Genomic DNA, 13,653 nt, shown 5'->3' with positions numbered 1-13,653 from the left:
TATCTGCTGCAGAAGGGTGCACCACTCTCCAGCCTAAGTGCTGCCTGGCAAAACACAATCAAGTCTTGTGACAAATACTCGAAAAGAATACACCAATTACCTTAATGGACAGAAAACAGTTTCCATACATGATTGAGCTTTCATGCTATTTGTATACAGGGCCTGGGAAGTGTGAAATGAGTCATGGGTAGCTTCTTTTTTAAAAAGCTGTTGAATAAGTTATTAGACAGGCAGCTACTATCAGGCCAGCGTACTGGCCTGAAGGAATAGGTAAACACAAAAGTAAAGAATGAAGGGATGAAGAGAGAGAGAGAGAGAGAGCAGTTGCTCACACAATACTGTCCTGCATGCAGGCAAATAGACTTTCTAGTGTCTTAAATTTCTTCCTCTAGTAACAGACTGAGGGCTGTACTGAACTTTAAAGGCCTTCATTAGTTGCTAAGTTATGCTGAGACCAACCACAGTGCAGCTATTCAATAGAGATATTTCATTATTTTGTTGCTAGACTGCTTAACATCTCAGTACCAGAAACAAAAAGCCCCAAAGACCAAGCACAAATTAGAGCTGTTAATCTTTAGGACAGCTGATCTTTCTAAATATTCTGGGACAGACATCTTTCTTCCTGCTGCTATTAGAGATTGGTTCTTAAAGAGTCCCTCTTGTATCAATGAGAACTATATAGTTGTTTCCTTTAAATAAGCTTTTTTTTTTTCATAACTGTATCAAGCTCAGCCACATGGAAATATCTGGAATTTGCTCATTCTTGAGGATTTACCTCTCCCAGCAAAGATATTCTTGCCCAAGATTACTGACTAGCCAGCTATGCAGCCATTCAGAAGCAAGAGTCTGTCCAGGGAAAGGGGAAATTCTGGTGTGTTGAAGTGCCTGTGGGCAGTTGGGAGGTTACGTCCACTTAAAAGGACAATGCCTGCAGCAAGAGGAGATCTTTTCTTCAGTAGTTTTGTTCAAGCTACCAAACAAAATTATTTATTTAAAATTAAATAATATGACTCATGCTTGCACCATATCAAATCTGGTTTGACTTTAATGCAGTCTGTCTCCCAATCCATGTATGCCTACTCCAGGAAAAGCAGCAGCAAACATAACGGAGATGATTATTTCTCTGCTGCATCATTTCCTGTCAGTCTTCATCAACATGAAAATTAAATTGTAACACAGCAAAAATGAGGGAATACCAAAATATGGTCACTGAAAGTGGACTAAGTGTTGCTTTCAACATGGAGGTAGATTCTGCTTCAATCATATATGTCTGCTAATAGCTACCTGACAGAGAAAACACAGATTTCTTGGGCCTTTCCTCCCTCCAAAGCTCTTCCCTTCAGTATCTGTTTTACTTGTCACATTCTAAATGCCACCTCAGAGTTCTTTTTAATTACTGCAGTGGATCATCAAAAGTTAGACTTTTTTAAAAATTTTTGTTTTCAAGATTATTTGTGGCAAGAGAGGGGACAGGGTATGAAATTGACTTCTGATTGAATTTCACCATGAGGAAGTATGCAAGGCTATTAAAATAATAAAAAATGCCACATTCAATTCCCTCTGCACAGTGAGTATCAGCACTCCAACACGGAATATGGCCATGTAACTATTTCCCTGGGTAGATACTAGCTAAATGCATCTACCAATCTCACAGAGTTTTTCATTCCACAGCTGAGTGATCTGTCTTCATCTCACTTTTTGGCTAAAAACAAGAATCAGGGAAGTAAGAGAGACTGGGAAGCAATATGAAGTGATGAAATAGAGTGTATCTCATTGAAAAAAATCAATTTGCGATAATTATATCCAGTAGTAACTTCTATTTTTCCCTCCAGGGTCTGTATGAGGGACCAACCCTATTTAGTATCAACAACATAGACAGTGGGATCGAATGCACCTTCAAGCAAGTTTGAAGATGACACGAAAGCTGAGTGGTGCAGTTGATTCATTGGAGGAAAAGTATGCCATCCTGAAGGACCTTGACAGACTTGGGAAAAGGACCCTTGCAAACCTCTTGAACATCAACAAGGCCAAGTACAAAGTCCTGCATGTGGTTTGGGGCAATCCCCAGTATCAGTATAGAGCAGGAGATGAATGGATTGAGAGCATCCCTGTTGAGAAGGACATGGGGTACTGGCAGGTGAAATACTCAACATGAGATGCCAATGTGCTGTTGCAGCCTGGAAAGCCAAGCGTGTCCTGAGCTACATCAAAAGTAATGTGGCTACCAGGCTGAGAGCGGGGATTCTGCCCCTCTACTCTGGTCCTATCATATCCTATCTGTAGTACTGTATCCAGCTCTGGGGTCCCCAGGAGCAGAAAGATGTAGATCTGTTAGAAAGGGTCCAGAGAAGGGTCATGAAAGTTTTCAGAGGGGTGGAACACCTCTCCTATAAAGTAAAGCTGAGAGAGTTGGGGTTGTTGATCCTAGAAAAGAGAAAGCTCTGAGGAGACTTTATAGCAGCCTTTCAACACATAAAGCTGTATAAGAAAGATGGAGATGTTTTACCAAGGCCTGTAATGATAGTAAAAAGGGAAAAAGTTTTAAACAAAAAGAGAGTAGATTTGGTTTGGACATAAGAAAGAAATTATTTTATGGTAGCAGTGGTGAAGCATTGGAAAAGGTTGCTCACAGAAGCTGTAGATGCCTCATCCCTTGCATTGTTCAAGGTTTGTTTGGATGAGGCTTTGAGCAACCTGCCCTGGTGAAAGATAACCATGCTTATGGGGTTAGACTAGATGAATTTTAAAGATCACTTCCAACCCAAACCATTCTCTGATTCTACAATTCTGTGATTCTATGATTCTGGGATTCAATTATTACAAATTGTTCCAGGATGTCAATCCTAGATGTCAATCAAGGATGTCAGGTGTGATACCTGACAGGCTGCTTTATCTGATCAAGTGTTCCAAAAGAAGGAATTCTTTACCAAATAACACACCAGAAAATTGTCAAATATTAAAAGTAAAATTCAGTTCATCTCTGCACCCAGCCATGCCTGACAAGACTTCTAGGGATTTGATTGCATTTATTATATTTATTAATTTTCCTATATTTATGTTAGAAATTCAAATAACATCAGCCTGAGATGAAGAGTTTTGATTTAAAAAAGGAACTGCTAGGACAGCTTTATTCAGTATCTTACTCTACTCCATATTTATACTGAAACATTTCTTTCTTCAAACAGCATAATTTATTTCGTTCTTATTATTTCAGCACCTCCAATTTTTATCAATAATCTCACTGGAAATGTTATTGCTGCAGAACTTCCTGTTGAGATCATATTAGGAAGCAAAGGGAGTGTCACAGAGGAATATGCTCTCATATTTTTGGTATCACCTTTCTCCTTTTAATTTCCTCTCTATTTGTATGGGAGGAAGGGGAGAGTCCAGAATCCAGTGTCTGAAACACTTACTAGATTATCTTCCTGTCATTCTCTGCTAATACAACATTCTTCCCTCCGTGCCATCAGCTAGTGTTTTGACAAGTCATCAAAGACCCAAACAAACATTCTTCTCAGGAAGACTCATATCTCACTGTTGCAAAGGTTTGTTTCATGTTTAGCCAAAACAGTCCTTTTCAAGGCCTTCCATGTAGTTCTGTCAAATAGTAACACCCAAACTACTTTCCTTCCTTGGAATTTAGCAGCCTTCAGTCATACACAGGCTTTTGTGAGAAAGCAGTTTGTTCTGTGAGCATCATGCACAATTGTTGCACCATGTAGTTTGTCCAGAAACAGAGAAAAGTTTTAGCCCCAAAATGTCACAATCTTTGTAGCCAGCTAAAAAAGCCTTTAAGAGCAAAAATGTCCAGGTAACCTTAGCTACGGGCTCTGTTTTAACTTCAGCTCCACAGGAGTAAAGGGTTGTGAGAGCTTGTATTTGGGCAGACCTTTGAAGATAAAAGTGTTGAAAGTTATTTTCTACAAACATATGTGATGGCTAGGTCGATGAACACTGGACAGGAGCCTCTAGAGCTGAGAAGCCACTGTCTGAACTTACAGTGCAATAGCTGTTTGTCACACGAGACAGGATTTCAGCAATATCCACTGCACATTCTCTTGTTTGTGTTCCAGTTCAAGTCTGTGTATGACATGTTTAAAAGCAGACAAACAAATATGTATATGCATGTATGGGCATTTCCTACTGTTATTTTCCAAATCTATCTTTCCAAACAAAAGCAACTAAAATGGGCATAATATTGGGAGTCTGTGGAATTTAGTAACTTAGACTGAACAATATTCCAACAATGTTTTAATTACTTTCAAACATTTATTTTGAAATTAATAAATTCAAACTCAAATTCAGCTCAGAACATGGCAAGTTATGGAAATACACAATTACAATATAAACAGTGCATATTTCTAACCCTTTCTCAAATAACTAGAGGGAAGGTGAAAGTATTTCAAAATCAATATAGTTACATTTATTGTTACTAATTCAATAATCCTTCATCATTGCAGTAATAATAATAATCATCATCATCATCATCTAGTCTTTGAAGTGTAGCTTTCCAGCTTGTTTTCTCGCAACTTTCTAATAATTGTACTAAATATTTCTTGCAAAAACAACATGTAGTGATCTTTCTTTCAGAGTTACACTATTTTAATTCCTGTAAATATCATCTTTAGAAGACAAGAGCCAGTTCCTCATTGGAAGGGCTGGTGTTTCAGAAGTTAACTTCTAAAAAGGCCACTTCACTTCTTCTCAGCTGCTTCATGGCAAAAAAAAAATTCTTAATACATTTCTCATTTTATTTTCAGTTCAAAAAGTAGGTTTAATGTGGTTATTCCTGTGAAACGAATGTTTCTCTAATATTGTGAAATTTAATGTATGAAAGAAGAGTAAAAGCTCCTGCTTTGCATCACTCCTACACATCTGATAGAAAATTCCCATCTATGAGTCACATGTGGTACAACACAAGCAGTCAGCCCACATGGTTACTGTGAATCTTAGCTTGTAGCACCAAAGGAAGTATGGGGCTTTCCAGATCACTACTGCAATGCAAGCAACATTTTAGAGTGATGAAGTATTATTTCTGTCAATTCAGACAGCACAGATACCACAAACAGAAACTTCCTAAGGAACAAAAGCTTCTCATGACTTACACAAAGCAATGCAATGTGCAGACAAGGTGAGCAAACAGAAAAGGTGTAAATAGATTAGGAAAATAATAGGATAGACTGCAGAGAGTGAGTTTACAACTTCTTCAGTTCCCTGTCCACAAATCACTAATGTATTAGAAACCATCACAGCTAAGTTTGTGTCCTCCTACAAATTCCCTGTTGCAACGTTTTTCCCCTTAGAGCTGTCCTCATCACTGTTAGGGTGTATTTTTGCCCACATTTACTTGTGCAAGTTAGAACAGATATTCAGTGAAATACCATTACAGGTATCATAAAGCTGGCTGAATTTTATGATGAATTAATTTCATGAGAAAATGCCAATCCCCCAAAACCAGAAGGTGTTATGCAAGGCTGTTAGCCTCACAGCCTCCTGGCAAGCATTGTGTCATTGTGACACCAGACAGGACTTCGAGCATCTGTGAGCCTCATGTTAGAACTGCCTCAGGGACCTGAGGACTTTCAGAGGTTGTCATGTGCAGCCTTCCAGACTTCTGTACCCTTTCCAATGACAACAAATCCCTGGATCTCAAACCCTCACAAACCTTTTGCTTCTCCTGCTTGTGCAGGGAGGCTGGCAGTCTTGGAAAACCCTGACTAATGCCAAAGCTCAAAGGTTTGTCTCTCATGCTCATTGATTACATGATGTGAGGACTCATAATCTCCTAGTTGTCTTATTGACCTTCTTTTTATAGCCAAACCAAGAGATGCAGTGCTTGGCTTTCCACTCTCACTTTCACTACACACTTGCTAAGCCAGATTCTAGTTTTCCACGTGTAGGCATCTTCATTTTTTGTTTCAAAATGGATCACTCTTGGTCAACGGGTCTGCACTTTTGGGGTGAAGATAGTTTAGCTTTATCTTCAGATGTAAAGATCCAAGCTTCTAAGGGCAAAATCAGCTGCTCTGCTCACCTAATCAAACAATCTCCTTCTGTTTTAGAGGATCTGCTAGGAAAATATGCTTCTGACAGAAAATATTACATCTATACTTTTTTTGCCAAGAAAAGTTACACCAATTTATCCTTGATGTCTCTGTCAACCTTGCATTCTGTGACTCAATATGGTTTTCTCTTTGCACTTATATTTTAGGGTTGAAGGGCTTTTAGGTCATAATGATGCTATGCTAGATCATTTTGGTATGTCAGCTAATCTCAGCAGACACATGCTTTCTACGAAGTGGTAAGACTTAAGTTACCACTATCTTCTATTTCAGTTTTCTGGGAAGAAAACCTCAATATATGATGATTAACCAACCAAATAAAATGTCAGCTTTAGGATTCACCGCCAAGAAGTTCATATGACATTGCTGAATGATCCCACACCTCATTCACCCTGGCCCAGAGTTAACTTACATCTGCAGTGAAGACTGGATCAGGACAGCAAAGGAAAAGCTGTTTCCCAGGCATGTGATTGGGAGCACATGCTGCAGCAGGGAATCATAACAGCAATGTTGTATTTCCTAATTCCAGTAAATTCACCTGTGAATAGAGTACTACAGGTATATTCCACTATCCCTGCTGGAACAGATAAGACTGTGAGAGAAACATATAGCTATTAATTCTTTAAGATTAAACCAGACAAAAGTTGCTGTTTCTCAATTGAAACTCAAACCAGAAAGAGCTCTGAAAACTCCAGAAATCTGCACATCCCCAGAAGTCTCATCTAGAACAAGTTGATGCAAGGTAGTTGGGAGAACTTACCATTACCACCATATTGCAGATCACTAAACAAAACCAGTTAGCTCCAAATTTTCCCCTTTTTTCTTGAGTGATTATCTTTCAATGATTAAAATGGCCTGGTCAGACGTCAAAAGAGTAGTAACAGAATCCAAAATAACTCTAAAAGAAGTAAAACTGATTAACAGAATCCAAAATAACTCTAAAAGAAGTAAAACTGATTATTGCTAAGATTGGTTGCAGGTGCTAGTTCTGCACCAGCTCCTCTAGTTATTATGTTTATTAATGTTAAAATCATATTTTCTATTTTTTCTATTTTGTGTCTTCCCTTTGACTTAAGTGAAGATCAAAGCAAAGAAAGGAAAAAGTGTATAAACTCTGGGCATGCAAATCACACTACTTTAGAACAGTCACAAAATTTCTTGCTGAGAGAGATAAGACTTTATGCAAATTATACCTTACACTAAACTGATTGTATTTGCATGCAGATGATAAGCTGAAACACACCATTGAAATCCGTGCCTGCTTGCACACTCACAGCAAGGTCATTTTGATAGCTGAGTACCTGCTCTGTCTTATGTGACACACTGCATTTATTTGAAGGAGCACAGCATTTTCCCCTGACAGATGAACTTTGTCAAGGTAGCATTCCCTGACTTCTGATAGTTTCCTTCTTATACTTACTTGGTGTTATCATTGCAGAGAAAGCTCATGTACACTCTAATACTATTTCCAACACAAGTTCAGTTCTTTCTAGAATTGCAGCTTGCCTGGTCAGGACTGGACACTTGTCCACACTGAAGTCAATTACAGCTTTGTCCAGACCTTGACTGGAACAATAACATCAGGGAAAGGACCCCCCACAGGCTGTAATACACACTGATGTTATATAACAAATGATGTTATATAACAAATGATGTTATAAGAATAATTGCAGATGATGAAGAAGGTCCATACACTCCACTATGAACTGCATTAGTAGTGTCAAGCAGCAGACAGGGAGAGAACCAGGTCAGCACAGAAGTGCACGCCCCAAATATCACCCTCATTTCCAGTAGTCAGAGGCTGACTAGCTCTTACAGCACGAGATGTATTACTCACTTTTTTCTTTAATAATTATAATAATTCTGAAAATTCTTGCTGCTATTCTTTTTTTCCTTAGTTAGTGCTAAACAGCTCTGTGACATCCACTGTCAGCCTATATTTACTTACATATCTGGGGAAAGCATATCCTTTTGATTTACTGTCTTTTAATCTCACTTAAGGTCTCTTCCTTTCTGTGGTGCTGGGCTGGCAGACAAAAGGCTTTAACCTTGCCTTCTTACTTGTCAGTCTGGAAGGCTGTGTGGTCCAGCTTGCCACTAAGAGCTTGGGCTGCAGTCCCTAGGGCACTCCCATTGAACCTGCTTCTTCATTCCAGGGAGCAAGGGACAACTTGCTCATGCAGCAGACTGGGAAAGGAGCAGAAAAGATGAAGGGAACACTGACCTGACCTACAGGGAGGATTTAATCCATGCTAGAAAGTGTGAAGTATGGAAGATATGTGTCAACACATAACCAAGACAGAGCACACAGTAATTAGTTCATCCAAACTAAAGCAAAATTCCCCATCTTCTCAGAGGGATTTTGCTTAAGACAGCCCTGACCTAACAAAAAGAGTACTTGTGAGACACACTACTTATGCAGTAAAAATTTCAAGGCTCATCACAGTGTCCAAGTATGATCAAAATAGATCAATATTGCAAATGTCTCCCAAATTGCCATCATTGCTTACTTATAGTTTTGATATACCCTTGGGAATATAACAAGTTGTAAGAAGCATCTTTTTGACGCAAATGATTTCCCATTTTGATATGAGATGTTATGCTGACACAGTATCTGCCTTCCTGTTATGTACTAGTCAGAGTGTCTTGGAAGAAAAGACACTGAAGCACTGAGAGTAGTCAATAATTTTTTGGTTTATCAGAATCTATTCATTTCAACTTTCCAATAGCCAATACTTGACACTTATGTTAGCTTTATATTAGTCATTTCAACTAACAGAGAGAATCCTTTAGATTTTAAAGATGCTATGAAACTCCTGCTGAAAACACACATGCATTTTATAACTATCAAGCAAAATTGTTATAGATGGTTAACCACAAAATACTATGGCTCTTTCGAAAACAATAATTTAATGACTGTTCTGCTACTAAATTACTCGACTTCTCCCAGTAGAATAGCTCAAATTGCTGTTGGTTTTGACAGGTTTAACATTACTTTGGCACTATTTTGCCTCATTTCCTATTTGTGGAAATATAAATATAATGTCTTCAATTTTCTTACATGTGAAGAATCTGTTCTAATGAAATGCTCTTGCATAGAACCCAATATAAGAAAAAAAAATGGTTATCAAACAAACATTGGGGTCTGCCTTGAGTATTAACTATAGTACTACTACTAGATTATGCTTCCTACTGAGACACACGTCAGCCTTGTTGCCTCATACTATTTCATTTGTACTCACTGGAACTGCTATTATTCTTAAGTACCTAGCTGCACACTTGACAGAGTGAGGATTTTGTTGCTAGTATGTCTTACCATTAGGACAGGAAAAGAATGGCTGATGCTCTCTGCTAAGCCTGAGAGCCTAAGGGAGGATGTGGCTGAAGGAGTTACAAGATTACCTACATGATGACCGCCCATATTCAGAGATATTGACTGGATCCTGGCAGCAGAGGACAGAGTGTTTCTGCAGCAACTTTGCAAGACAAAGATAATCTATCTGTAGCAAGAGATCTAAAACTATTTTATTGTGAAATAGCTCTGTGCACACTGAAGAATAATAAAAAAACAAAAATGCTGTTTAGTGGTACTAGTCAAAAGCAAAGTGTTTCCACAGCAAATGGGCAGATGTAGAAAACACTGCTTGGCATTTTCCAGCTCCATTACTTCTGCACCATGAGCCTTAAACGAAGTAAGTTCAGGCAAGGAATGGGTTACTGCATTCCCAGCTGTTCACACAAAAGGACACTTTGTACCTGTTCCCACTGAATGAAAGTTTTCTTTGTGTAAAAGCAGTTCATCACCCCAGCCTTGGAGTCCAGGTGGAGCAGCAAAGCTCAGGCACGTTCTGGCTGGAACCAGAGTGCTACTGAGGAAGAGGAAGGCTGAGGGGCAGGTCTGCTGCAATCGAGATTCATTAGCTTTAACGTGTAAACATGCCGCCACATGAAGTTTGATGTAATAACAAATGCAAACAGCAGGGATAGTCTGCTAAACGTAAGCAAGAGAATGTGTATTTTTCACTTTAATCCCAGCTCTATCTAGTTTACTGTATTTGCTTAAGGCTGGAGTAATTTTCCTATCTTCCACTGAGGTACTATTCAGAAAAGCCTGCACTACATTGACTCTATACAATCATAAAGCAGTGTACTCCATGCTTCCTTTGATGTTCTCTTAGATCTACATCTCCTAGACTGTGATTTGTTTCAGACATTGCCATTAGGTCTGTGCCAGGCCCTCAGCCAGGGTAAATGAGTGTAGGTCTGTGGGATCTCAGGTGAGCCCCAGAAGTTCATGCCAGTGGCTGCCTTGGAAAAGTCACTTCTCAGGTGATGCAGCTATGACAAAGGCATGGGCTGTGGCTAGAGCTGAGAAAACATGAGCCTAGGCTAGAATTTCTATATTAAAAAATAAAGAAAAGATAGAATTAAAAACAAAGTCACATAATTAAACTAGCAGCTTCTCCTCATGTCAGCTGGTGACCCAGCAGTTTAAATGCTTCTCCTCCACACAGGGGTCACAAACAGGGCACGTGGGCCATGCGTCTGGGCCAGCACACAGCAGCAGGACAGATCTGGATTTCCTCTACATCTTCACCCCTCTGACCTTCAGAACATCACCTCCCACCCCCACTTTAATCCTTGAGTCTTTACTTTAGAGCTTATAATAAATCAATAGACAGTAGAAGAAAATCCCTGTGGGAGCAGCAATTGTAGTCCTGTTATAAAAGCTTAAATTCCCCACCTGCCACTTGACCAGCAAAAAGCCTGGATTCCCCACTCCAGTTCAGATTATGTAAAACTATTCAAATCCTGAGTGACAGTAGTTATGAAGACAGTTGGACTCTCCAGATGGGGGAGGCAGGAGCAAATGCTGTGGAGTCCAGTAAGAGCTCTCTTTCTATTCACCCTTCCTCACAGAGATTCTTACAATGCCTTTGGTTTCTTTTGTTTTTCTTTCTTATTTTCCTCTCTTTTTTCTTTTTTTTTTTTTTTTTGGTTCCAGTGAAGGGAAACAAATAATTAGTTAAGTAAAAAATACCCAGCCCCAAAGCTCTCAGAAATGTAATTTAAAAACAGAGACTGATTCAGAAACAGCTCTCCTCTCACTCAAACACACCCTCCACCCCCACCCAGCCAGTCCCCTTCCCCTCCATACCATTTCTGAGTTGTGTTATTTGAAAAAGAATATGGCAGAAGATGGTGGGGTGAGATGCCATGTGAACCAATTATTTGTCAAAACCCCCCAGTTGGACACATTTCTGGGAGGCAGATTACACTAGAATGATGTTATCACCTTTTCAGTCAATCAAACGTAGAGGCACCCCTCTTCAGCTCACTAAAACTCTGCCACTGCCAATATTACCATTCCTGGTGGTATTTCAAACTATTTACCAGGAGGGTTGAGATTCAGGAATGCAAAGTGCTTTCCCATGACAGTGGTTACCGTGCATGGGGGAGAGCTAGAGCAAGAATCCCAGCCACTCAAAATCACAGTGAATTGTGAAAGTCCCGTTAACTTCCCTGTGTTCATTGTGTTCTGAATGCCCATACAATACTCCTGCCCATGCAGGGGTAATTGGAGAAACCTCTCTGTTTACACCTCTTTCTTACAAAGGCTGGGCTTCTACAGAAGTCAATAAAGAATGTTTTATTACTGGGAGGAGGATCAGCCCGATAAAGTTTTGCTGAATGTGCAATGTTCATTTGACCTATATCGCATCTGAGATCAGCTCTAACAATATGATGGATCAGCATTTGATAAAGCCTCCAAGAGGCATAACAAAAACATACACCAAACACGCCTATTGCCCTATGACCACAACCCTTTAACCTTCTCTTTTGTTCTGATCAAGAGCTACTTTCTTATCTTTGTTGCATTTGTACAGTTACATTTTTCATGTGCAAATCCCCACCTTTACTTTTTTTTTGTCTGGCAACACAGAGATGCCATGAAATAGTATAAAGACGAAAATTGGAGATCCCCTTGCTGTCCTGTTGCAGTCAGATCAAACTCAGACCCTTTCTTCCTTTCACCTTCCAGGCTAATGGGTAGTGCAGGTCTTTGCCATAGCCCTCGTATTCCCACTCCTCCTAAACCAGGATGAGGTTTGATTCATGTAACACTTCTGCTACCATAAAGGAAGGTGCCTAATCCCCTTCCAGCCGAGTGTTCTGAGAGAGCTTGGATGAACTGCTCTCTGCATTGCCTGATGTACAGACACTGCTAGCTGAGCCCAAATGGCTTTTACATGGCTAAGGGTGAATAAAGCCACTAGAGCCCAGAGGGGTCAGAAACCTACAAAGTTCATGCCAGGATTTTAACCTGCCACAGAACTGAAATAAAAAGTAGAATTGGTTTCCTCTAGTGTCTTTAATTCTGCTAGCACCCAGAACATTAGCCAAGGTGTTCACAGTTGCAAATGTCTCTATCAAAAAGTTCTGAATGAAGCTTTCACAGAAGAGCATGGGGGGAAAAAAAAGCAGCGGCAAATATGAATTCTGATGTAAAGAAGATTGCTCTGCAAAGTCTTCCATTTAATGAAATCAAGTTATATGATTAATTTTAAACACCAGAATTTGTGTCACGGTATTATAATTTACATCATAATAAATACTTCTTTCTGTATGGTTATAGCTGATGAATTTTGAGGTAGTGGCTGGACAAGCAGAACCCATATGCCCCCTAAAATAAACAGAACACTCCTAATTTAGACAGTCTGTTTCCTTTGCAGGATTGAGGAGCATCCAGTGCAAGTCAAAATGAGAATGGAAGACACAAAATCCTTCACAGAAATTGTTTTGCTATACTGCATTTATAGCTAATTATTTGGCCATGTGAACGGCTCCTAGATGCAGGTTTCAATTATAAATATTTATGCACAGGCAAAAAAAAAAGCATTTTGAAAATTTTTATCCTTCCCTGATTTGCCTTGTGGAAACATACGCTTTCATATTTTTTGGTTTTTTTCTTTTTCCTGAGAAACATTACTGTAATATATTTAAAAGCTTCATAGCAGAATGGGCATGGGAGTCACTCTCAGATTCCAGCTTTGCACCACTGTTTGCCACCAAAGAATGCATTCTAATAAGTCTGGGACAATGAGAGAGAAAAGGTAAAGTTTAATTTGAGAAAGGGGTCTTTGAATGGGTAATTCCCTTATGAGTTCAGGTTTTTCTCTGCCTCAGAGAGACTCAGTAGCAGTTTGAGTGGTGCTGCCAGTGGGTGTGATCTGGATAAACATTACAGTTGTTCTTCCCACACAGTGCCCCCCTGCCACTGACATCAAGAGACTGTCCCAGGCAACTGGTATGTCCTGGGATAATGCTCAAACCACATGTTTAACACAGCAGGTATGTTAAATGGAGTGAACTTGGCAGGTTAAGGTCAGTCTCCAGAGATAACATTATCATAATAACCATTTGTCACCAGCGGGAGCAAACACAGGCATGTATCAACTCCTTCTTTCCACAGCTTTTGCCAGAACCTGATAGGAAATAAAAATACCAGAACTTTAGGAATCAGGGTTTTGCTACCCTTATTTACTGACAAAGTTATGTTTGATTCTTCAGTATGTCCTGCTATCTGGCC

This window comes from Poecile atricapillus, chromosome W (assembly GCF_030490865.1).
Source record: "Poecile atricapillus isolate bPoeAtr1 chromosome W, bPoeAtr1.hap1, whole genome shotgun sequence".
Lineage (NCBI taxonomy): Eukaryota > Metazoa > Chordata > Aves > Passeriformes > Paridae > Poecile > Poecile atricapillus.
This window is presented reverse-complemented; position numbering follows the sequence as displayed.